The following is a 26,671-nucleotide window of genomic DNA, read 5'->3' on the forward strand; positions in this document are numbered from 1 at the left end:
ACATGAACACACTAGAACGTAGTAAATAGTATCTTTTATTATTAATATATTATTACCAATTGTTATCTATTTTCCAAATGTTAATAACTGTAATTCTGGCGATAATAAGTTTTAGATGACGTACGTCAAAGAAACTTAAAATTAATAAGATCAAAAAAAATACATAAACGCACTTTAAATAAATCATTGAAACCATTGATTAGAATTAAAATATATGTATACTATAGAAAAATATATCATTATTTTAACTGTTTTAATTACATTTTCTTGTTTGTTTTCTATATTGGTCACAAATGTATGAATAATATATATAATATACATATTACATATATATATATATATATATACCTAGGGTTATTTTAAAGCAAACAAAATATGCCTCTTTAGTATACATACATATTCGAGTGTTTACAAATATATTTATATTAAGCCTTTGCGTAATAATTCATCTCTCTTTCTTGTGTATTCAAAATGATTTCCCTGAGGTGTCAGAATATTATACTTCGATAGGATAAGAGAGAATAATGTATTCGTTTCTAAACGAGTAGGGATGGTATGGGCTCATACGTATATATACATGTATGTATTTATTGATTTAGGATTCTATTATGAGTTTTCTGGAATTCATGGAATCCTATAATCTACAATTTTTTTTGTCAACTCTATTAATTGCCAAAAACAAATTCAGAGTATAAAGTTATATTAATTCAAAAATAAATATTTGGTCATAGATAATAATTACACAAATGTTTAAAGATAAAAAGTAGGTAACAACAAAAACTAAAAAAAACTAGAATCTCGAAGTTGATTAAAATAATTTAATTCATCGACTTAAGTTGATTCGCTTTATACGCACGGCTCAGCGAATTCGAGAAAATTACGTGAATCATTCCTCTTTGTTATTTAGTTTGTGGCGTTGCTCATTGTTACAGTTGAGAATATTATTGATGACACTATTTCCATCGGTTATAGAGGTCTATACTTGGTTTTCTTGTTACTTTGTGTCAGTCGTAACTTCTGTAGTCTGTTGAAATCTCAACTATAGACTGTTACATAAAAATAACATTTCCCGTCTAATACTACTAATACATTATATTGGCAAAGAATAGTTTTGAACGACTGTTGGTAGAAATTAAGAACAATCTATACTTGATAAACGGAATGGTTTTTTTTTTTTTTAATAATAATTGGTTTATTCTGCTCAAACAGTCGAGTGCTTTAACACAGCGAGAGCAGGAAAATAATGTTTTTTTAACTAAGCGAATATTTACAATCTGTGCATCAATGCACAATAAGCAAATAAGATAAATATTTAGCATGTAGAATAAATGAACAAGGATATAATACTACGAGGACACAAACCATCGAGTTATAAATCTCAATGTGTTAATTTGTTTACTCTATTTTTTTTTTTTTATTTATTGTTTAAAATATGTGAATAATATTAGGCCTCTACATAATTTTTTTTTAGCCTCCGTTTTTTTTTTTTATTTATTGTTTAAAATATGTGAATAATATTAGGCCTCTACATAATTTTTTTTTAGCCTCCGAATGTTTTAGACTATTTAGTGAACATTGTACACTCATCTGTTGTCTCCGTCTTACACAAGTACGACATATAAATTGTCGTTCACCAGATTCAATAGTGTGCTGTTAGTTTTGATATAAGAGTGAATTTACCTATTATAAAATTTAATTGTAGGTAAGATTATTATTTAGGACCCCAAGAAGGTTTTTATTGATATTATTATTTTTAAGTAAGTTATGACCTTTTTGAAACTGTACATTTTAAAATGATCATAACTAACTTCAAATTAATAATATCAACTAAAGACTACTTTTGGCCCTTGATAATAACTTTCCTTTAAATTGTATGATAAGTAACTCTAATATCAAAACTAACAGCACACTATTGAATTTGGTGAACGACAATTTGAGATATCGTATGTGTGCAGGACGGAGACGACACATGCATGTACGACTTCCTCTTAATGGGGTCTGTAGAATTTGAATGTTTTATAATGTTAAGTGGGTAACTAATTACCTGCAGTTTCAATTTTGAATTCTGGCTGGAGCGTGCGTAGTAGTATACAATACCACTGAGCTGAAGTTTATCATACGGAAAGTGATCGATTGGAACGCTTCTATATTGCACACATTTAGTATGGCTTTACACAACCCCGAATTTGAATCGCATATGCCCATGTAGGCCTTAAAAGACATTTGTATATAATGAGTTTTGTGGGGATTGAGAGCTTTGATTTTATAATTGCTTAAAGTATATATATATTCGGCTGTTGAGAATTTATATTTTTTTATTTTAAGTGAATGCCCCAAATCTGTATTTTATCGAGCGTAATATCGAAATGTTTGACTTCCAAAAAGTTTGGAATTAGTAATTCTTGAAAGTGGAGGTATAGAGGGTTGGATATTTTTAACATGAGTGGTGCATGTACAGATTTGTTTGAGTTTATTTTGATTCGCAACTTAGGCGACCAAAGAATAAGTTAAATGCTTACCTGATATTGACGCATTTTTGAATATAAGAGTCTGTCAATGTGTTTTATTTTATTGGGTATATAATATATCAACACAAACTAACTAAGAGTTAAAGTAATCAATAATTTGATTTGTGCTTTTATAACCAATCGTACCTATATTATGTAATTGTTTTTTTTTTTTTATAATAACGATTACGGCCATAACGTGTATCCGCATAATATTAAAGATAAATACATTATTATAAATAATTTTTTTTTGTTTCAGGTAAGAATAAATGAAATTATATTGTTTTCAAGTTAAAATCAAGAGTTTTCCAAATATTGTGTCTTACAAAATATTTTTTTATTGAGTTAATGTAAGTTGAAATAAAAAGTATAAGACATTTTTTTGATGTTGTTTATAGGAACAAAAACCAGGTACTATTATTATATTAATTATGCATAAATTATGAATAAATTAAATGTTTAAATTGTATACCTACTTGAACAAAATAATAGATCTAATTATAATTTTCATACTTGTTGCGACTTATAAAAAGTTATATTTTTCATATTTTGATTTTAATGGTTGACTGTCAATTTTTAAAATGTATTTTATTAATTGGTATTCTTCAGGTAAGTATGAAGTGTACAGTTATTACTAATTAGTTAAAAAATTTGATTTACATGAAAAATGAATGACGATGATTCCTTTGCTTGATATTTTAATCATTATGTGATATGTTATAATATCCAGGACTCTGACTCAAATTTACCTTTTACCAAATGTATCGTTGTCGCCATTCGATTCTACCAAATGTAATATCTTTTAACTGTTCATATAGTAGGTATACTGTAGTATTAGTTAACCTTTTACTTAATCTCATGTGATCCATATCTATATATATATATAATATGTCAATTTATCCCTTAAGCCTTTGCTTTGTGTTATATTAAATAAAAACATAAAATGTATTATTATTTAGCAAAGATATCAAATTTGAAAGCCAATCAATGTACCCGTAATGCCTCATTCAATGTGAAAGTTAAAACTTGTAGAACTAGATATATTTTTAATTCAATCAGGAACATCTAGTTTCATATTTTATTTTGTCCTGTATGTAGGTAAGGAGAAAACATTAGGTTTATAAGCGATAGTATAGGTATTTCATTGTATAACTTTTATGGGAAGAATCTTAACGCTCCTTCAAGGTCAACCACCAGTTTCAACATCCTATTTTTTTTCGGAAGTGGAATGTTGCGCACACTATTCAGCAGTTCAACACTACGACATTCGTGTTTGGGGTAAAACGTAAAAAGTAAAATGTAACTCAATGTTTCAAGTCGGAATGAATCGGAGGAGTAGTATTTTTCACGCAGAGCTTTCTCTGCTGGCGGTTAACCAGGAAAAATCGGAATGTGTAACTGACAAAATGATGAATTAATGATAAGTGATAACAAAAATTGTGATGAGGGAACAAGAAAAACATTAACACATTTGTCAATAATTGGTATCGCCGAGCTAGGATAATAATTTTGAAGTAGATCTCGACAGCCAATCAAGTCATCAACTTGATTCTTTTTTCATTTATCAAAACAATACTTTTTTCCAGAAATGTTTAGTGGGAGACAAAACTTTGACATTAATAATTGCAGTTAAATTCTGAGGTACTAATCGTGATACCAGGACGCTATATTTAAAAATATTTTTATAATATGAATAGAACTTTTGTGGTAATGCGTACGTTTCCCCCATATATTCAACTCACAATTCATTTGTTTTAGTACTTGAAATTATATTGATTTGTCTTTATTTAATATCATACAGAGTCTCGAATTGTGTATAAAAAATCCTATTCCAAATCGCATTATTTCATTTAGTTAATATTTATATTTTTTCGTGCCATTTCACCATTTGTCAAATCAGTTGAGTTATAAATTTATATTTAATACTTAATTAACTCGTCGTAAATTGTCTACGTAATTATATTTAACTGCGGTGAACTTGGAATATATTTAATTTAATTTAATTTATGGTTTTTAATGGAAGACACTCATGACATCTAATCAATGTTAAAAATAAGTTTCTAAATAATATGAAGTATTTATATTATACTATTTTACTGGGTCTTCACAATCAGATTCCTAACTGGCAAACGATATCTATACTCGATTTCTGTAAAGCTTAACAACATGAATTGTCTTTTTTGAAATATTTTCTATAGCAATTTTATGATATAACTACTTTCGTTTCATATTTTCTACTTAAAAATTATATTGCTATGAACCTTTTTAGCTAAGTTCATACTACCTACGCCTCGTTTGTCAATACATAAATCCTTGACAAATTGTTGTTCAACTCATCGGCTATGTATCAGGGGTTGTAAACATTTCATGTTCTCAACGGCATCGGTTACTTTAACGGGATACAGGCATCGTATTAATTCGGATGCGAAACCCTGATTTTGATCTTCGTGATATTGTTCAGCAAGACGACGTCTGTAATGTTTTCTTAACCAAGTTTAGTGTTGATGATCACTGGCATTGTTTGATGGTCGAGTAACTAAAGAGTACCCGGATTCAACTGCGTTGAGTTTGTCTGGTGTCAAGCATCGTGGCTGGCATGAAACTATTGAGATTCTGGTGTGATCTGAATGTGATGTTTGGTGTTGTGCTTACTGTCCTCGGGTGCTTCGTCAGGTTGTGTCATATCTGGGGAACCTTTTGTTACAATTCGTAATACCTTGATGTTTTAACGACAGGTTTCATGGAGGATACGTCGCTTTTAACAACATGACCACGTGTGTTTGACATCGATTGCGAATGACTACCGAGAAATTATTAAAGTGACCCGAGAAATATATCCAGATGACCCGATAATTGGTTTTGAAACATCTGTGACTACAAATCGTATGTTTGAAATCCTGTGCAATTCTAAAGAATATATTCATTTATATTTTATGATTTGTTTCTTTTAAGTAGTTACGTACTGTACATTTTCCTTTTTTTTTTGGTCTCAACTTATTTTTATTTGTATTTGTTCGTGAATTGTAGAGGTTGTACCGATTTTCTATGTTAGAAAAAAAATGACCAAAGTTATAGAATTCCGAATGTTTGATATGATTTGCATGCGCAATGTGCAAAATAATTTTTATTAATCGATCATATTTTTTAGCCCGTCGATCGGCTGTCTATTTTTTCCAAACGTCTTCTTTGTGACAAGCACATCGTGACCGGTCTTTGAAAACCGCTGGCGTTGGCCTTTATGTTTCGTTTGTTCACATCGTCTTCTCGTTCTACAGATTAAGGACGTGTAAAACGTTCTACCGTCTACTTTCTACGCTTTCTTATTGCACGTGCAATATAATATGTAATAACATAAGTATATTAATTGGTGCATATATTTGACCTGCTGTCAAAGCGTCGCCGTCCCGAAGACCGTCGCATCCGTTGTAGTTTCGTGGATTACAGATAACACTGTTCTGGTCACAATGTTTGAGGTTACGTATTTATACGATTGTGCTATTGATGTCATTAAATGCCAAATTTTGACATCATCGTTATTATTATTATTGTTGTGCAACTGATTGTTATTATTATCAGACTAATTATTATTATTGTTGTGCAACCGATTGCTATTATTATCAGACTAATTATTATTATTGTTGTTTATTATTGAAGTTATATCATATTATACACAGGTACTGTTCTGACAAAAAGTCGTCTCGACAGTTTTAATCAATAGTATCACTCACATTACTAAAGGGTAATATTGTTGAACCTATTATTTATTATAATCTATTTAACTAGTATAAGTACGGTCGTACTATACCCATTGTAGTTGCTGTGCAAATGAGTCCCGTTAACAGAATACGTGTTTGTGACTTGTGACGATGGATCCACTTGTACGAGTTCACCTTTTTTATTGAGTTATTATGCATCCTCTTGGCTCTTAACCTGTAGCTGTTTGAACGGCTATTTGATTATTATATTAATTTTTTGCACATGATATTCTACAGCGAGTAAGGCAAATCGTAAAAAAATATTGTAAAATATTATATGTGTTTTGGAAATAATGTTTTGATTTTATTTGAAGTTCAACATTTATGCAGGAGACACGATGATAGCTAGTCGCTATTTTGGCCTCATCATATCCCTGATATGAATTCTGTAAGAGACAATCTTCTCATTTTATTTGTCTTTAATACAAAACGTATTTTGGGAACTTATTGATTATACGACGAAACACGATTATTTACTAATGTACCCTAATACACTTGGTAATTAAAGTAGGTATTGTTTATTAATTTACTCCATTCAAGTTATTTTATCGATACAACAAATCGTATCATTAATAAGTTTTTAGGTATGTAAAATTGTTGTCTATCGGTGATCACTTTTAGTTAAAAAAATGCTCTTCAATTCTTAACAGTTAGCAATTTGATTTCATAGAATTATTTCAAGTTTGTACATTGCTTATGAGTTACGTCTTTCAAATGTTAGGTTATTATTAAGTACATATTATATTAACGGACATAAATGTTTAACCTTATTACACTAATAAAAATAATTAATTTTATGTATAATATTTCAAGATACTTATACAATTAAGTTTTCTTTACTTCATGATGAGCACGGCATAATATTATACTGTTTATCATATCTCAATAAAATAGATCTCATCGTTTTCAAAATAGTATACTTTATAATGGTAGATTAGTAAAACAGTTTGCCAAGTATATGTTATACTCAAACAATGAGATAAAACACTAGTGGTTGGAAGTATTATAACTTGTGTGATCGTAAACTCTACTATAATGATTTTATTGTCGCATGCATCATTTGGTATAAATAGCACCCCGGTTGAAGTAGTATCACTTCCATCACGTCAACTAGTTTTTATTTATTTATTATTGCAATCACCGAGTTTACTTATTGTTATTGATTTTATAGATTGTAATTTATATATAAAAACAATAACCACCAAAAAACACTGTCCTCAAAATTGATCCGAATAGATGGTATTTTTTTTACAAACAATAAACCATTCTTTTCCATATTATTTATGTATGACGTATAAGTACTTAGTAGTCGATATTATATACATTTTTTTCAATTAAATGGTGTATTGCACATCACACAGCTTATCTGTATGTATACGTATAATGTAAACAAATAATATATTTATACTACCCATAGTTTGACATCGTTTCAAAAAGTATAACACAAATTTCTATGTAAACAATACTCGTTTAATCCTACAGCCTCAAATGACGATTTTTTTTGCTTGAAACTTATTATATCTGATTACAGAATTTGGTATATCATTTTTAAAGAACAATATAATTTAAGTCATTATTTTTAAGCTATTGTTTGTTTTTTATTTCCGGTATAACGTTTGCCGAATTTTTTTATTTGTACATGTGTAACATTACTCATTTACTTTCAAAATATTGTTTCTACCATTGTCCACGCGACTTATGAATTGTTATTGTTGCGTTATTTATTTTTTTTAAGTTAAGAAAAAATGTATAGACTATTGATATTTCCTTAAACTAAATATTGATCTGTATATTACTCATTATTCAAAGCCCTCACAGTGGGATCTATACAAAATAATAATAATACACAAAAAACAGCAGACAAGAAATAATCACATACTTTCATAGTTGTATTTATATAATAAATCATTGCATTGAAAAAACGACGATTATGTATTGACTTCGTATTAAAATCCTAGGCCCTAATATACTCATAGTTCAAATCCTAAAAAAATAAATGCTAATATAATGTTCCGTAAAAAGGTAAAACGAATTAATTATATTCAATTTTTTTTAAATTTTCAAAAGCTTAAATATAAAAAATAATAATACTTATCATTTTTTTATGTGTAAAATACAAATAAAAAAGTATAGTCCACCTGTATGAAAAACGGTAATTTTTAAAAACTAAATATGTAATAGTTTTTGTAAAATGACATATCGTTACTTACAATATAATGTATGGTATTTGTAGTCATTAAAATAATCGTAGAGATAAACATTTTTTAAAAGTCCTATTCTACTAAATACATAATAATGTTTTTATTCAATGATTTACATTTGATCGATATAATGTTAAGTTACATTTATTACATTACTTCTTCTTTCCATACAATGTAATGTATCCAATAAAAATTTAATTGTAAACCAATAATTGTATTATTTTTTCACATCATAAGAATATTTATAAACTCAAGTAATCATTTAATCAAATTCAAATTATAGTTGTATTCATTAATTTCACAATGAAACGTACACTGCCAACATTTCTTTTATAGTATTTCCTATTCATTAATTTTAATTTGTTTTATTCTGTAGTACCTTCTTATTGTTATAAATGTTAACTTTTATGATTGTTGGATATGGTTGAGTTCCTTACCGTACTTAACGGTTTGTTCGCGGACTTATCTAAAATTATGCATTGTTTTATATTAATAAACGAAAAGCGTTTTACTTGTATAATCCAGTTTTATTTTTAATTTTCGATCAATTAAAATGAAAACAGCAAATTGTTTCGTATATTTTTTTTTTTTAAGAATACGAATTAACATATTTTAATTAACATACTTAATCATATTTTTTTTCGCTTTTAATTATTTCATCATTTCATCGTCGATATGGTTTGTTTATTATAAATCATCACACTTAAGTTTTTTAAATGGTAATATTCAGCTTACCTATTTATTGTGAATTATTTAATTATTTAAAATATTGTTGACTAACTGAAAAATGGAAATATACCTCGTATTAATTCAAAACATAATAATATTTATATCTTTTAGACTCAACTAATTTGTGATATAATATACTATTGAAATACTTTGATCTGTGTGATAAAGATTATGTTATGACACATAAATATAATTTCCGTTTATATCTTGTCAAAGAATCTGTAAGTTGTAAGTACTAATATGTTTCATTTCATATTTGTTCGGGCATTTATAATTAGATTTTTTTAAATCACATAACATTTTCATATTTGGCTTGCTTCTCGAGTTAGTTAGTTTTATATCAACAATGTTTTCAGAAATATTGTTTGTTATAAATGTTTAAAGTAAAATATAACATGGTTAACATTATAAGTACCAAAAATATAAATGTATGATGGTGTAAACGATGCTAAACTTATGTGTAGGATAAACAGGTACGTAACAAATTATTCAAGTGTAAGTTGCGGGTTTGAACTTGGATAGCTCACAAAAGGCAAAGCATTTTTAATTAACAATAAATATTAATGAATCAGTTTGGTACTGTATTTTTGCAACCGCAAAATAATGTGATATATTTATCATCAAAACTTCACGATTTATATATATCTATCTACGAATGTTCAATACTAAACTGAATAATATTATGTTGAATTTAATATTGAATTTGTTCGGGATCTGCGAATTGTCATGAGGTTTTGACAGCTATGCTCCTTTTCTTGGCAATATGTTTAATATTTTTAGGAAAATATATAAGGTCTACCTAAAATTAATTATTACGTCTATTTTATTTACTATATCTACAAACGTTGTGCTTTGTATGTTTAGTATTTCATTTTCTCAATAAATTAGACGATTTTAAACTTAATAGAGGTACTTAAAAGGTTGGCAAATATTTATGAAAATTTAGTTGAAACTTAAAGAACAATAGTTTTCATTCTTACATTTCAATTTATAGCAAAACAATTTCCTGGAATAGTTTTTGTTAGACAGCTAACCCTAACCCTAACCTAACCGGATAATTGTATATATAAGATATTCGTGTTCTAGACTTTAGTGGGTAGTTATAGTGATAATAAATTTATAATATTGTAAATTTCGAGTCGTACAAGATAGGTTCTATTGTAAAACAAAATATAAAAATATTTCAATTGTAAAATCAGATCGTAAGTCTTTATTATTTACTCGTTGGACTTCAAATGTACGATACTTATTATACTGTACACTTAATTATTAAGAATTTTACGTATGGATTTATAAATAAAGTTTGCAATTACAGAAATTGATATTTATTTTTAACAGACTAAATAATTGCAACTGTTGAAAAATTATAAATGTATACGTAGTTTAGATTTTGGGAGGAGGTAACAATGTTTTATTTCTTGTAATTTTCAGAATTATGGTAACCATACATATTTTTTATATTTTATAATAACCAAATAATATAATTGTATTACTTTATACGTTATATAACTTGTTTGTTGTTGTATATAGTAATTTTATATCTGCTATTCGCATAACTGTATAGTGTATATAGTTGACCGGTGCCGTTGAATATATAGTTTATAAAAAGTTTCTTATTTATTGTGAAGACGAATACTGTAGAAATTAAAGGAAACGATAATTTCAAGGACGTCGGTGGCAAAATTTTATTTTACGAAACATACCACGACGTATAAGTTATTTTAAATATATTTTTGTTTGGTAGCTTTGAGTTTTGATAGTTTTTTTACTGATAAATACAATTTTAAAAAATATATTGCAGATAACGATGTGCCCTCCAAATGTATGATTTCATTTCATTTTTAAAAGTAACATTTTTAATCTAAATTATAGTTACACTAATTTATGACAGATATTCGTTACTTCGATTTTGTTTCATGAATGAGCCAGAGATAACACACCTCTATATGATGTCGTTTTAAATCCACAGTTTAATATTTGTGAAATTTTCATTAACAAAAAAATGATAGAATAAAATGGAAAAAAACTTTTTTGTCGTATGTATTGGTGATTTTGTGATAGTATTAATTGACCGTGTTGTAATGTGCATAATTTTATATACGGTCACTCTAGTCGATGAAAAAATAACTCATTTTTTATAATTTGTTTTGTCCACCTACGAGTTATTATTATTGTAGTTCCATGGCAGTAACTGCGTTATTTATTGGTCACTTTAAAGCTGTTCAGTTGTAAATTATTTGTCGATGATATAACTTTTATGATTATATCGAATCTAAAACTATATATATTATGATATGCAACATTTATGTACTTAGTGTGTCTATTAAATAATTTAAAGTTTAAACATTATTATAATCGTTATTTTTAATTAAGACGAGTAAACTCCAATTTGTATGCATTTGACTATAAGGTGTATTAAGGAATCGGATATGTTTTACAATTTATAAACCTAGCGGAATTGAACATCTTAAATTTCACATGTTTATTTTATTATCCAACTAACTAAAAAAATGCGCTGTTAACGATATTTTTTTTGTACTGTAACTTGTCACTATAATATAAGTACCTATCTATATCATTTTCAATTTTGTTATAACGAATGTGTAAAAATGTAGTACAAAGTACCTATTAGATTATTTTAATCAAGAATTCAATATTAATATCATTTTTAAGGTTTTAATTATTTTAATTGTCTATATATAGGTAATTAATTTTTCATAGAAGTAATTCGAATAAATAATTCCAACAATTTTTGATTTAGTCTAATATTGTACACAATATATATTATTATATTATATTATATTAAAACGTTTGGTACTCAACTTGTAATTTCATCAAAATAGTTGGAAAATAATATTTTTTGAGCGACTTCTTTTTCACTCTTCTCACGTTTATGTAACAGCCTTCGGGGGAAAAACCGTTAAATGTTTTACGTGAACATTTTATAGAATACTTCATTAATTTGAACAATTTTATTATTATCATACGATTTTAAACGTTGCAACTATAAATGTACTGATGAAAATTAACGCCCTCTACTGCTATACCTTCATTTAAAAAGATTGTATTATTATTAAAAGTTGTCTTAAGAATAAACCTATAATTTATACTTTTTAATTAACGAACAATATTTTATGCCGGGTAAAAATTGATAATAATAGTTGTATGATTTATTTAAAAAAAAAGTCCATGCCGTCAATTTATCATTTTATGTTAAACATCATATTATTTTTGTATCTCTGACATATTTTAATAACTTTAATTCAAAAAATAAATAAATATAAGGAAACAAGAAATAAACAATATATTACATCACAATTCAGATAGCTCCTTTCTAATGGGACTAAACTAAATTCAATTTATTTAAAACAAAAACGCTAAAACTTAAATTGAAAAAATGAATAATCATAACATATCTACGTAGTAGGTTCTGTATTTATCTGTTTAAGAAATTGTATTGTATTGGTTTTAAAGTCAAACATCGTTTTTAGTGTGTGAATAATACAGGGTTGATCCGTTTTTTATTGAGTTGCTTAATAACAATTGTTATTTTGTTATTATCCCAGAAATATTAATTGTAGAAACTTGAAACATTACCCTATTACTTAAATTATAATTTTTCATAGATACTTACATAATGAGATTTTCGGTTTTTTTCTATAAATGTTGATAAAATTTGGTATGGCTGGTCAAAAAGCTTGAAAATGTACAACTAAATTCCTCATTTATTGTAAAATCCACAATTTTTTCCTAGACTATAAAAGTTCAAATTTTTATCTAATAGATTTTAATGTATGTCAACTAATTTTTAAGCTAAATATCCAACGATTTTATTCATACCGTTCTATGGTACCTACGTGGTCTTTACTTATAAGGTAATTTAACAATACTTATATATATATATATACAATATGTATTTTATATAATAATTTATAATTAATAGCATTGTACCTACTTGCGATGTTTTTGTAAAAAATTAGTTGAACCTTCCGTTCTACTATTAGAAAAATAAATTACTAATATTAATATAAATAAAAAAAGTGACCGACACACAGACACCAATATAATTTTTTGTTTTCGAAGATTTATCATAAAATTCAAGTGTAACATCCATTATAGTGACATACATTTTACCCTACAGCAGATGTAGTGACTTCCACGAGTTTTTAAAAATATCTTTCATAATGTAGGTACCTATAGTACCTTAAGAATTGTTTTAAAATAAATCTTTTTAAAAATAATGTACTCATACTTTTTTGTGTACTTTTTCTTTTTTATTATTTATCATTTTCTTAGAATTTTTTAAATCTACAAAGTATATATGGAACTCTCGTAAGTCTTTCGTTTAAAAATACATCAAATGTTGAAACAAAAATAACTTTCTGTACCTAAGCATAAAATGAATTATCTTGAAAGTTTGAAGCTTCTTTTTGTTTAGAGTACATTATTCTTATATTTAATACACTTTATTGATTTAAAAAATAACTCATATAACTCAGTGATAACCATCCAACGTGTCTTTCGATGATTGATCGGAGTCGTTATAAAAACTCAGCGACTTTATATGTAAATAGAAACACGTGGTTCTTTTTGAAATTTACAATTAGTGTCTAATCAAATATGTGTAGTAGGTATATTAACTTAATTTCTGTTATGTAATTACTATAACACTTAAGTAAAATTAATTTTTACTTTGTAAACTTGGTAGTTTTAATGTGTATACTCATACATTTGTAATCAATCAAAATGTTGTCAAGTTTGTAATTTGCTCTACTTAAAAAAAAATATAAAGACAATTATTTTTATCTTTATGTACAAGTATAACTTTTTTCATAAATATTGTATCTATCGATTTACATAAATTATGATGCTAATATGTCTACATTTAGATCATTATAGTGTATTTCATTATTTTGAAAAGGTTTGAAAATGATGCTTTTATATAATTTAATATCAATACAAACAACATTTTTGAATTAAAATTATACTTTTGATTTTTTATAGTATCATTTAAAATTTTATTTTGAGTACTTAGATAGATAGAAATCTAATTTCTTATTAGTAGCTTATTAATGATAAATAGTTAAGTACTTAAAGTTTTTATGAGTGGAGTAGTTTACCAATATTTTGGGATATACTTCTGTACCACTCAGCACTTTACTCCGCTCATCTCATCTTCAAATACGAATATTATTTGTTCGAAATTCGAATTTTATGTATTGAAGTATACTCTAAATAATATTCTGCTTCAGAAATGTGTGGTTTGTCGTTCAAAAAAATAAGAGACACAAATATGAACGAAAAAAATGTTCTTTTAGAATGAATGTAAAAAATAATATTTCCTGCAAAAATACGAAGAATTTTTGACGCCTATCATTATTGTAGACTCTAAAATGGATCACCTTGTATTATTAGACTAAAAATAAAAAAAAGTATGGCATTATACTCTTAACCTTTTACATTATTGATCGAGGGTAAATCCCGATGGGACAGTAAAAGGATTGAAGTGAGTATGATGTGTATAAGCTGACAAAATAAAACAATAATACTAATTATAACAACACTATATAGATCAATATCGTCCAACGCGGATGCGATTCAGTTTACTAGTAGTTATTTAAACAAAGGACATCATCATCATTATATTATAATATTATAGTGCATTGACGTTGCAGATAACTAATTAAATTCGCATATCACATCATGATGAAATAAAATTATTGGTTTTCAAACATTTTGAAATTGATAGGTGGGTTGGATTAGGTTAGTACCTACTAACGTAATTTTATTTTTTTATGCTTTGTCTTAAACTCATCTCTCGTTACAATAGTACGTCATTATTATTTTATGACAGAAAAACTCTTTCAAAAAACACTTTGTTGTTCTTCGAGATGAAAGACATAATACTCCCCGTTATCATTAGACTTTTTCAATCTGTAGGACTATCGAAAATATTTTGTACATACCACGGTAAAAAGAATGAGTTTACCACGCAGTGATACATATGTGTATATATTTGTCTGTATAAGTTACGATACTTAGATTGTTTGAGAATAATCCATTCGGTGGAAGTTAAACCCGTTATTTTTCAGTAAAATGTAGAAATATTACGGTTCGTTCGAAACATATTGGTTTTTACTGGACTATATACTGTATATTGACCAAAATAAATATGTTATCCGAGTATGGGTACTACGTGTGATCTCTGAACTTCTGCCCCGGAAATCAATGAGGGTTGTGTACGACTTGTGGGGAGAAATTGATACGTTTCATAAACAAAACTTTCGATAAAATACCAATCTTTAAATGTATTATATTTAAGTGTTTAACAAGTAAAAAATTGATAGAATATTGAGACTAATTCACAGATCGTTTTATTCACGTTTACTGTTCGTATTGTTTTCAATTAATATTAAATATTTTTCCAATAATTATCTTGGTAATACAAGCCTAAATTATTAATAAAGTTTTTTTTTTTGAGTTCAAATGAAAAAAAAAACATTTTATATTTTATTCATAATATGTGCCAAATAGTAGGACTATCTATATTAGTCTATTTGGGGTACACGTTTTACTGAGTCAGTAAGAAATAACGACCGACATAACTCTTCGTTTACGGACAGCACTTTTGGACAGTGTATATTTATAGGAAGTGACTAAATCTCATTCATCCCTTGAAAGTTGAAATTCGCAAATTGTGTAGTTCCTACACTTGGTAATAAAGTCAATAACATAGAGAGCCAATGTATTAAACTTGTGTTTGTAGTGTTAAACTCGAATAATGTTTGAGTATAGGTAGTGTATACTGTCCACTAGGTTGTTTTGTAATTTTCAAAAAATATCAAATTTTTTTTCTCAAACAAAATAAAAAGATATAATTTGGATAGTTAACTGAACTGATTACGTATTTAAATTAGAGTTTTCTTATCAAAATAATTTTCACAATTATAAATAAAATAAAATAAAATATATTTTAAGTAAAATTTGGTTTAAAATAAACATTTTTAATATTATGAGTCACTTCAGTTACTCTTGTAAACATATATTAAAATTCTTTGTCTAAAAGAAAAGTTGAACAACTAATACAAAGAATATTTGAAGTTTTTTGAAGTAGTCATGTAATAGTTTATTAAAAATGATTAAAATAGATATAATAAGTTAGGTAAATAATAGAATTCAAATATAATTAAGTAATTTTAGTCTTATTATTATTATACTTTTATTCGTTTTTGTGCGAAACAATAACTGTATTGGTTTTAGAATGATATGTTTGTGTGTGTTTTCTATGCCTTAAAGATCCTATAACTAATAAAAAAAATTTTCCGATTATCAACTTTCAGGTAGCGAATCGGATCTAGTTAGTACATTAAGGGGTCAAAAGTATCACATTTCCCAGAAATTTTAATATTATTATCATATATTATTTCGTATTATTATTAAAATAATTTTTTGATAACCTATAGCTCAGAATCGTTTTTCATCATATATAATGGGTTTATTATTGAATTATTGCAATTGAAAACATTTAGTATCGTACCTATTCCATCACGATGACACTGGATACTAACTGTTGAGGAGAGAGGGGACCTAGCTTGACGGTTTTTATTTAAATTGTATTTCATCCATTCTTATATTCTCTGCTGATGCTATTTTATCGTTGTCTGTTGACCAACACCATAATTATTATAATTATAGTAATAGTATTATTACTTTATGGTTTTTTTGGACTTATATTTATTAATAGTCACTCATTAATTAGTGTCTATACCTTTTTATTTCTTAAAATAAAAAAAAAACTAGACCAAGTATGAATAGATACTATAATGTTTTTAGTGTTCTTTTCAAAATAATTTATTCCACTAATATTTTGTGTTGTTATTATTGTTTTTTTTTTTTTTGTTACCGAACGTCCATGACCCGGAACCATATTATTGTACTATGGCATTTTGGCATTTTGGCTCTTAGCCATTGGTATAATTTAATTATAGAATTCCATTATATAATGTTGTAAAATAATTTTCTTTTAAAATTATACAAACTGAATATATTTTGTTTTATTTACATCTGTAGGTATTTGTTTATATTATCTTCGTAAATATTATTTTAAATAAATACTATAGTAGGTACTGTGATTAAAATATATAATACCGGATACAAATGTACAAATGTTAAAGATAATCCCACTCCACGTTGGTATTTAGCTTATGGAATACTAATATATAATAACCAATTTTTCATTTAGTTTTAAAATGTGTAGTTTTTTAAATGTGTTTATTGTGTATTTAAAATGTAATAATTTTTGTATAAGGTATGTCCTTATACACATTAAAGATATTTGCGATGGATATAAAAAAATATATATATTTGTTGTTAGAAATGATATTACTGAATAAGAACGAAAAGTGTATGATAGTATTAAGTATATTTGTTTATATATTTGTTCTTACGCAGTTGCACATCATTTTCATTTTTTACCACAGTCATCTCATTATGTTTGATATCCTTGATACTTTGATCAAAAATTAAAAAAATTACCCATTACACATTCCGTGAAAATTACGGTTTAACCGTTCGCCTCTCACACAAAAATACTCACCTTGTATAAAACTTTTGATCACACAACACGAACATCAAAAACAGGGAATATTTTTTAATTCATTCTCACATTTGTTCTCACAAACCGTAAATTATATTAAGACGTGTCTAACACGACGATTAGTAGGTATTACCGATCTAACTCGGACAACAATTAGCATCACATTTTTTTTACGTTTATAAAATTTTAACACGAACGATTAACATATGCAATGTTTACAGTCGTGAAATGAATGACGAGTGACGATGACATATAGTAGTATATTATAAAATATATAAGTGGAATTGAATAGTAGGTATAGTATATTACATAGTCGTCAGATTTTACATCATTATGATCACACATAAAAAACTACGATGTCATTAAATAATTTATATTCACACTTACACGTTTTATACATATATTTTATGAATTTCCTATACATCAATAATAACGAATTACTGTTCGACATTCATTAAGTCAAACGTATTCACAAAACTGTAAAATTAACAAACAAACGGTTAGGTTTGGAACACTTGTGTATGCCATTATATTTATGTCTTAATACATATACCTCGGTATTTACTTTTTTATGAACATTTGAATGCTTTACTTGTAAAAATAAAAGTAAGAGTATGGAGTATATTTGTTCACCGTAATGGTTTTTTTTTTCAGTAAATATTAACATTGCATTGTACATTTAGGGTTTTATCGTTATAAAACCATAGAAACAGGTCATCTTGTTTAATCTACACAATTACTAATGTAAATAAATACTTGAATTTACCACGGGTGGTGCCATAGTTATATTATTATCAATTTATTTTATTTATTCTAAAAATTACACTTTTATATTATAACATATAATGTAGGTATAGACAGGTATTTATATAAGTATCCATGTAAGTCTATAGTTTCTGGAAGTAAATGAGTAATTATATTTCATCGACCTTTTAATATTTATATCAAACAAAGAAATGTTTTTGAACGACAAAATTAAAAAATTAATTTGATTTCCTTACTAGTTGCAATCTACATTTACAGTAAATTGTGATCCATACCTATATTATTATATTATCGTTAGTTTTTTTACGACAACATTATACATATATATATATAATTTATTTGAAGTATAAAGATATATTATATATTTTGGTATGTTAGCACTCGAGATTTTGCTTTTTGGATTCGAGGATAATAATAAACCTGGTGTGTGTTTCGTATATTATTGTAAATATATTGTTTTTAATGTTCATTAAGTGTATTTTTTATGTGATTCCTATTCGCTTGATAAATGTATCACAAATCACAATATACAAATGATGGTGGATGGTTTTATAATTTTTTTCGAAGTCGTATTATAACAATTTAAGATATACATCATTCGTTATTGATTTGTTGATGAACGCCAAAAAAACCGAAAACTGACTAATCCGATCTTCGTGTTTATTTAAAAAAATCAGAATACACTATATAGCTAAGCTCTGCGTTTGTTTTATATTACAAGTCTAATAAACGGAATAGTATTAATTACGATGTGAACATCTTGGCACAGTGACATGCTATGTGTGTGTGTGTGTAAGTGTGTGTGTGTGTGTCTTGCTTTGCATATTTCCACTCAATCGTAGTCACGCGAGTGACATGCAAAAGCACTATGATGATCAGACTCAAATTCAACAACTACGTAGTTTCTTTGGACGTATCAGCTCCAATAATAGCTTTATTTGACTTGTTTTGTTTTGATAATGTATTAAATGTTTTTTTTGTTTATATAACATGTACAATATCGTTTCTAAAATGTACTACGACTTTCTTAATTTAGCCTCTACTTACAGAATAGTCGAAATTCAAGTCCAATTCGAAAACCAATTAATTCTCAATTTCTGAATTATGTATTTCATATATCAATTCGTTTTAATAAACTACTGTTAGGCACACTGCATGAAAAGTTTTTGCCATCACACCCCCTAGATACCTAGTTTCACACGGTGCGTTTCATTTTTCAAATTATAATCAGACACTATAAGGTTTATCAAGTGTCCTAACGCTACTTATTCGCTGCTACGCACAATGACGTGTCATTATAGCTATTCTTCTTACGCACAATCAACGACGGCCAATCCTTCGTTCTCAGCTAAAAAGAGACGTTTGAATGTATATATTGTGTGTGTGTGTCGTGTGCTGATAGAGATAGAGATCTAACAGTGATACTAAAGTTGATCGTTAACATGATATTTTTTTTCCTAGAGAAAATGTGACTATTTTATTTTATTTCGCTCTGAATACGCTTTTTATTTTAGAAGTTTTCCTATGTCACTTTGTACAAGATTAGAAGCATATGCGGAATAAAGTTTCTTGAAACGAACGTGCAGTAGTTTGTAATATAATAATAAAAATGTCATTTTCTATTGTTAAAATTCACTGGTAGGTAATAGGATGACCAAATGTATCTTTAATAGCCAATTTTCGATTCAATTGCAATTCTGGTCGTGTTTTTTTATAGCTTAACGGAAATACTATTTTCTTACTTCCTCGAAAATCAAAAATGTGGAACATGTGATTACGGGTTTTTACGTATTTGAATAAAAAAAAAATGTTTTTATTTGAACAGATTAATTTTCTATGCATTGTATATATATATATATATTATATATATGTTCTGAGTGTAACTTGCAGATTTATTTTTATTTTCATAAATACTATTTGTTAGGTATCAAATAGAAGTTATTCAAACTATTTATAAATGTTGAGACATTTGAAGTTGTGGCACCGTATGTAAATAACTTCCATAAAATGTTTAGTAGTTTATGTTAAAATATATAATTAAACAATTCACTAAAAACCATTACTGTACTATTGGTACAGAATCAATAAAATTAAGCAATTCTAAATTCAGACTCTTTGATATACTACCATAGTTTTATAGTTCTTTCATTGTATCTGTAAAGTGTATCATAAAAAGTAAATAAAACAAGAACTATGTTTGGTAAATACATTGTGTGATATTTAATAAAATACGAACAACAATAGTATAATATTATAATCATTTAGTGGATAAATAGTATTAAGTTATTGGAAATCAATTTCGTTAATTTAATCGAATATGTTTTACCATTTTCTATTTTATATGGTGAGTAATCGTTTACGGCCGTATTGATGATTTGGCATTTCTGCGAATGTTTTGAATCAGTTGATTACTTCACCTAATTATAAATACAATTTATTGACAATTTTAAGACTTTAAACTTTTTCTTTGTGGTCTTGATTAAAAAAAAAAATGCTAATGATGTGATATTATCCCATCGACCGTTGTCGATAATGCGCTGTGCGATTAAGTTTCATTATTGTTGTTTATGTTTCCAATTCTACTATTGTACTTAATTGGGTGTTCAATTCCTACATTTTTCTGTACAGGTACAATTCATTTTAGCTACTAACTTTATAAAGACACTTGCACACGAGTAACAAGTGTGTATTCCTTATTTATTTGTTTTTTCGCATAATTATTTAAAATGATATTATGTGAAAAAATTTAAACTTTCAGGTCTTACATGTTATGTATAGGTAGTATAACAGATGAATATTTTTTTGTGTTCAAGTATGATATCTGTAGGTCTATTATCAAATGAGATATTCAACAAGTATAATTAAAATGATATGTTTCTTGGAAGAAAAAATAGTTTGTGTCTATCTATGGTATGTTACTTATCATATTTAAAAATAAATAAATAAATAAATAAATGTATAAAAATATAATTTATAGCGCGAAATAGCGATTAATAAGTTTAAAATTAAGTATTTTAAGGTTTTATAAAATTTTTAAATTGCTCTCCTGAAATGTTGACTTTTTTCACTTGGCTCTCATCCACTGATTTAATTATATTGTAATCTGTGAAAATAATATAATAAAAGTTTTAATTTTACATTTCTGATATTATTTGCTTCCACTAAACAGAACTTAAAATTGTGTCATCGCTTTCATTTCCAATTTGTAACCACCATTGTTGATCTCTGATTTTTTTTAAATGCATTTTTCCAAAGAAAAATATTTCCCACTGTATAATAATAACAGCATGAAAACCAATTTCACTGGAACTATTTCGTCTTAAAAGCTGAAAATAATCTATCATGCCGAATCATCCAAGTGACAATCGCACAGGCGTGCACCGTCTATCTGACTTATATAATTGTTCGTCCGTTAATAATAATAATAATAGAAAAAACAAATATAAAAAGCAACAGAGAGTAAGAATATTAAAATTGTTTTTATTATATTTTAAAATTGATATTCTTAAAATGTACTTTGTCAGACAGCTTTTTATTTTTGGTTTTGCTCGCGTTCTCGTGATACATTTCTTGTCGACTAATGCTCTTGTAATCTTTAACGAAATCGATAATATCATTTTTCTAAAATTATGTCCAGGTACCTACCTACCTATTTTATATATTACTCGAGCGTTGTTTATGTATAATGCCTATTTTTTCTGTGTCGTATCAGAGGCTCAAGTTTATTTGCTATCAGACTTACAACAACATAATATTATACAAATATTTATTGTACTGTTAATATTTTATTAGACCCTATCTTTGTAAACTGTTGTGATAAAATATCATTAAAATCACTTAAATTGACACGTTTGATAACATTATATCACTAAGTTTCTGCAGTAGGTACACGAAAAACACATTAACCCGCCACTATCCAGAACCTTAATCTTACCTTACTCTCCTTACTCATTATTAAACACGAATTATATTTTGTCGGACGAGACAATTTGATTCAAATACTGCGTGGGTTTGATTCTCATCTATATATAGTTTTAGTTTCTTCAAACCGTTTCCGTAGCACGTTCTGGTCGATTATATTTTTTATTTCAGTTCTTGACGCTTTTATTCGCGAACCAGAACATATTACATTGTGCTAAGATTTGCTTGCACTTATGATAATGTACATAGATACACACAAAATCAAATCCAACATTATGAGTACAATTATTATATTATATTAAATCCCATATTATTCACGATTTCTGTTGCTACTTCGGGTGTTATCTCCGATTTGAAAACAACCAGAGTTTTCCATCCATTGTGATTGATATAAATTATTATTCGTGTTTATATTAAAATATATGTTTCCCTAGAGTAAAGTCGTTTGTTTATTCTGACATATATGTAGGTACTTAACCGTATGCGAGTGATTTTTAAAATACTGCACTGCTCTTTTTCACTGTATTTATTTTTTTTGTAGTCTCTACCTATAGGTATCTTAAATCAAATAAGTTTATTGACATAACCAATATTTGTTTAAAAAATTATATAACCCAAGATATAAGTAAGAATATTTTTTTTTGTTATTGAACCATACACTTCAGAACGTCGTTTTGATATTGCATTTAACTTTTGACTTTTTATTAATATTATTAGAGTTAATATAAACTTGAAGAAATTAAATTCCATGCTTATTTTTTAGTAAATAATATTTCATTAAACAATTCGAAGGATAATTATCTTATTAATTTTACGGTATATATTTCGTTTACTTTTTATATCCATATAACTGACTTCAAAGCAAGCTTTATTACCTTTAAGTATATTCATATATACAATTTTCGCTGTATATTTAATATAAATTTGATGATTTTAAAATTAGATATTAAATAATATTAGTATCTAATACATAAAAGTGTATATTATGACATTTAAAAGTTCTACTGAAATGTCAATACAGAAAAAAGAAGTTAATATTAATAAATTTATGTTTTTTATATTCCATAGCCATTCTGTTTAAAATCAATTGATTCAAACCTTTTTAAATCATTGTGTTCCTATAAAGTAAAATGTATACTTATATTTTGTATTTATTTATTTTTGTAATTCAAGTATTTTACGAGGTAGGATTCGAATTATTCTCGTGAGTCGAGTCAAATATTTTTCAATACCCTATTGTGTTTCTCTTGCCCTGTTCATTTTGAACTATACCTATTTTATTTATGAGTATCCACCTATATTAATATCTTTTTGAAATGCATATTGCATATGTATAACTTTCAGAACATCATAATTATATATTTTGCAAACATATATCAATCGCGTGTCAATAGGCAGGCAGTAGTTATATTTTTCACTTATTTTATTTAAGGGGACCGCAGGTATCGGTTTTTAACATTTTCCGCAATTCCAAATAATTATATTTTTGCCACCCTAGTTATAATACTTGTCCACTAATTTACTGCCCAAAATCTATTTGGGGGAGGGGAGAGGGTATATTACGGTGTATTATATTGAAAAAATAACTTCACTGGAATAATTCTCAGGCCTTGTAGAATTGTCAGATTTTGATAATTGTTTTTTTTATTAGAAAGAAGAATATTTTCCTACGGGGCGCATTAGACTTTGTTTTTTGATATCATTGCCAAAAACAAAAATGATACAAAAATTAAAACATTGTAAAAATTTGTAAAATTATTATAATTTTATAATGTTTTTCCTGTAAATCTTGTGATAATAACTAACAATACCTACTATAATAGTAAATGAAAAATCGGATTATCATAAATTATTTATAACTAATTGAATCAAAGAAAAGTCTCTTAAACGATTGAATACAATTATGGAATTGCACACTGTGAATAAACTCAGTGACTAATGAAAAATCATTAGAATTAGCTATTTAATAAACGAACTGTGGTAACGGATTACTATGGTATATATACCTATTTATGTAAGAGAAAGAGAGAGAGAGAGAGAGAGAGTTAAACGTTAGACCGGGGTAAATGAGTGATCATGGTTTTGTCGAATCGTCGTAGGTCGGTCGTGTTATCAATGAAATGAACGTGTCTAACGACCGCCATTATATACCTGTGATATTGGAGAATGTATTTTATGTTGTTATTGTTTTGATATAATATGGCGAGCAATCGTATATAATCTCTCGGTTCGTTTTGGATCGTTCGAAAACATTTTACTGCATCGAGCCAAAACATAAACCAGCGATAAGGCATTATTATGGAAACGACGTTTCGCAAATACCGCGTTACGATCAGCGAAGGTACGAGTATTTACTACTTAGGTCTTAGGTATATACATATTCGGTTGTTTTCACATCGAAATCTTCTTTATTTCTTTGTATATCTTTGCACAAAGGTCATCGAGTGCTTGGCGGGCGCGGAAAACCGACCGCCGTATAATGTACAATATATACGGAATCGAAATTCAAATCGCACACGTTTTTTCCGTAAGTATATAAAATATACGCGTCGTGCGCAATTTAAATATCATATAATGACTACGTGTACTAGCGAAATCGTTTTACCTCAACAATATTATATAATTTGGTGAATAACAGTAGACAATACATTCTGAACACCGTGGTTACAGTGGAATACCCTAGTATAGTTATCTTCAGTACAGTGTGGTATAAGAGTAATCCTCCCGATGAGCTCCACTCACTGCAAGTCACCAAGTGGTGTGAGTTGGTTTCCTCTTTCGCACTTCACTCGCACAACTATTTACAGACTTCCGGGACGGTATAGGGTTACACACATATTAACAATATGTGATTTTTATCACTGGGTGCATTTCCGAAGTATACTGCTGTGCAGGGTTTATGCGCCTCGTCGTCAGACGATTGCCCAGCGAGCGGTTATCGCAGCGAGGAATAAAATAATGACGGTATCGCCGATACACTGTTGTAATATATATATAGGTAAAAGCTCAATCGGGATTACTTGAACACGGTTTGTGATTTATGTCACACATTTTTGACGAATGGCGATTCGAAATGGTGTTTATGAATCGGTTTTAGCTGTCCACGACGTTATTAAATGACGTTAACAATTACTGTCCGAATTTACGATTAATTTGTTTTATTACAAAAAAGTACACAATCGTTGTCGCAGTGAATTATATTTTAATCGAGAATTTTATCGATGTATCTGGTCAGCAGAAGCTCGAAAATGCCGAGCAACGTATGTGCCCACGGAATTTCCGAATTTTCGCAGAAATTGTTGTTCGTAGTGCTGTCTCGTGCAGCTTTCGCTTGTTTTGCCGCCAAAATGTTGACGACGAGCTCGACGGCCGTGTGTGTCGAGGCGTATAATGTTTATGATGTATTGTTTATTAAACAATATCATGACAAATGCAATTAGACGTTTATTAATATTATTATACACATCAAATCGGTAAACTCGTGTATACCCGATGCAGTGTGCACGTGGGGCTGCACCTGCACAATGTCCCCGGGACTCCACTCCCTCCACCGACTCTACCCCGTTTAATGTGATTAATTATTCGCATCAAATTACATCATCGTGTTGGTGACAACCGCGAGGGCGTAAATTAATTAAAAGTTATATTAATCTACTATCATCGCCGTGGCGACAACCCGTAGTTGTTATTATTCCATACGACTTAAGAATTATACATTATTATAATATTTACCGTAATTCAGTGTTCTGCTCTGTACACTATATTCTGCTGCAAAATATAACGTCGTAACAACGATGTTTTTGATTTTCCGTTCAAGCACGTGTTGGGTAGATTTTAACCATTTATTCTCTCGTCCGCTTCCTCCTCCTTATTATAATGTTAACATTTTTTCTCTGCAAAAAAAATCAAACACATTGTTATTAATATTGTGTGTGGGTAGCTTACTCAGGTCTTGCTCTCATTTTTGTTGACTATAATCTAAAATCAAATATAATATAATAAGCAATACCTAATAATGATTTACGTTGGATTATATTTTAATTTATATAGTAAATCGTGCTTAAAATGTAACAATTATTTTTGGAAATACTGTGTAGGTATAATAGATTTAAACTATGTTATTACAGCAATCGTCGTGAAATTTAAAATTCCCATTCCATGTTGTAACGAATCGCATTAGAATTTTAGTAAAATATT

At 27.6% G+C, this 26,671-nt stretch overlaps 1 long non-coding RNA gene across 1 annotated transcript in view; it reads right to left on the minus strand.

Annotated features, from left to right (window-relative positions):
- The window catches only part of LOC111039091, a 68,739-nt gene that overhangs the window by 20,170 nt on the left and 21,898 nt on the right, over window positions 1-26,671 (minus strand). Inside the window, exon 2 of the long non-coding RNA XR_002605069.1 lies at window positions 26,207-26,367. This is a non-coding gene — a long non-coding RNA (uncharacterized LOC111039091). The remainder of the gene's footprint in view (window positions 1-26,206; window positions 26,368-26,671) is intronic.

Source organism: Myzus persicae, unplaced genomic scaffold, assembly GCF_001856785.1.
Source record: "Myzus persicae strain clone G006 unplaced genomic scaffold, MPER_G0061.0, whole genome shotgun sequence".
NCBI classification, from domain to species: Eukaryota; Metazoa; Arthropoda; class Insecta; order Hemiptera; family Aphididae; genus Myzus; species Myzus persicae.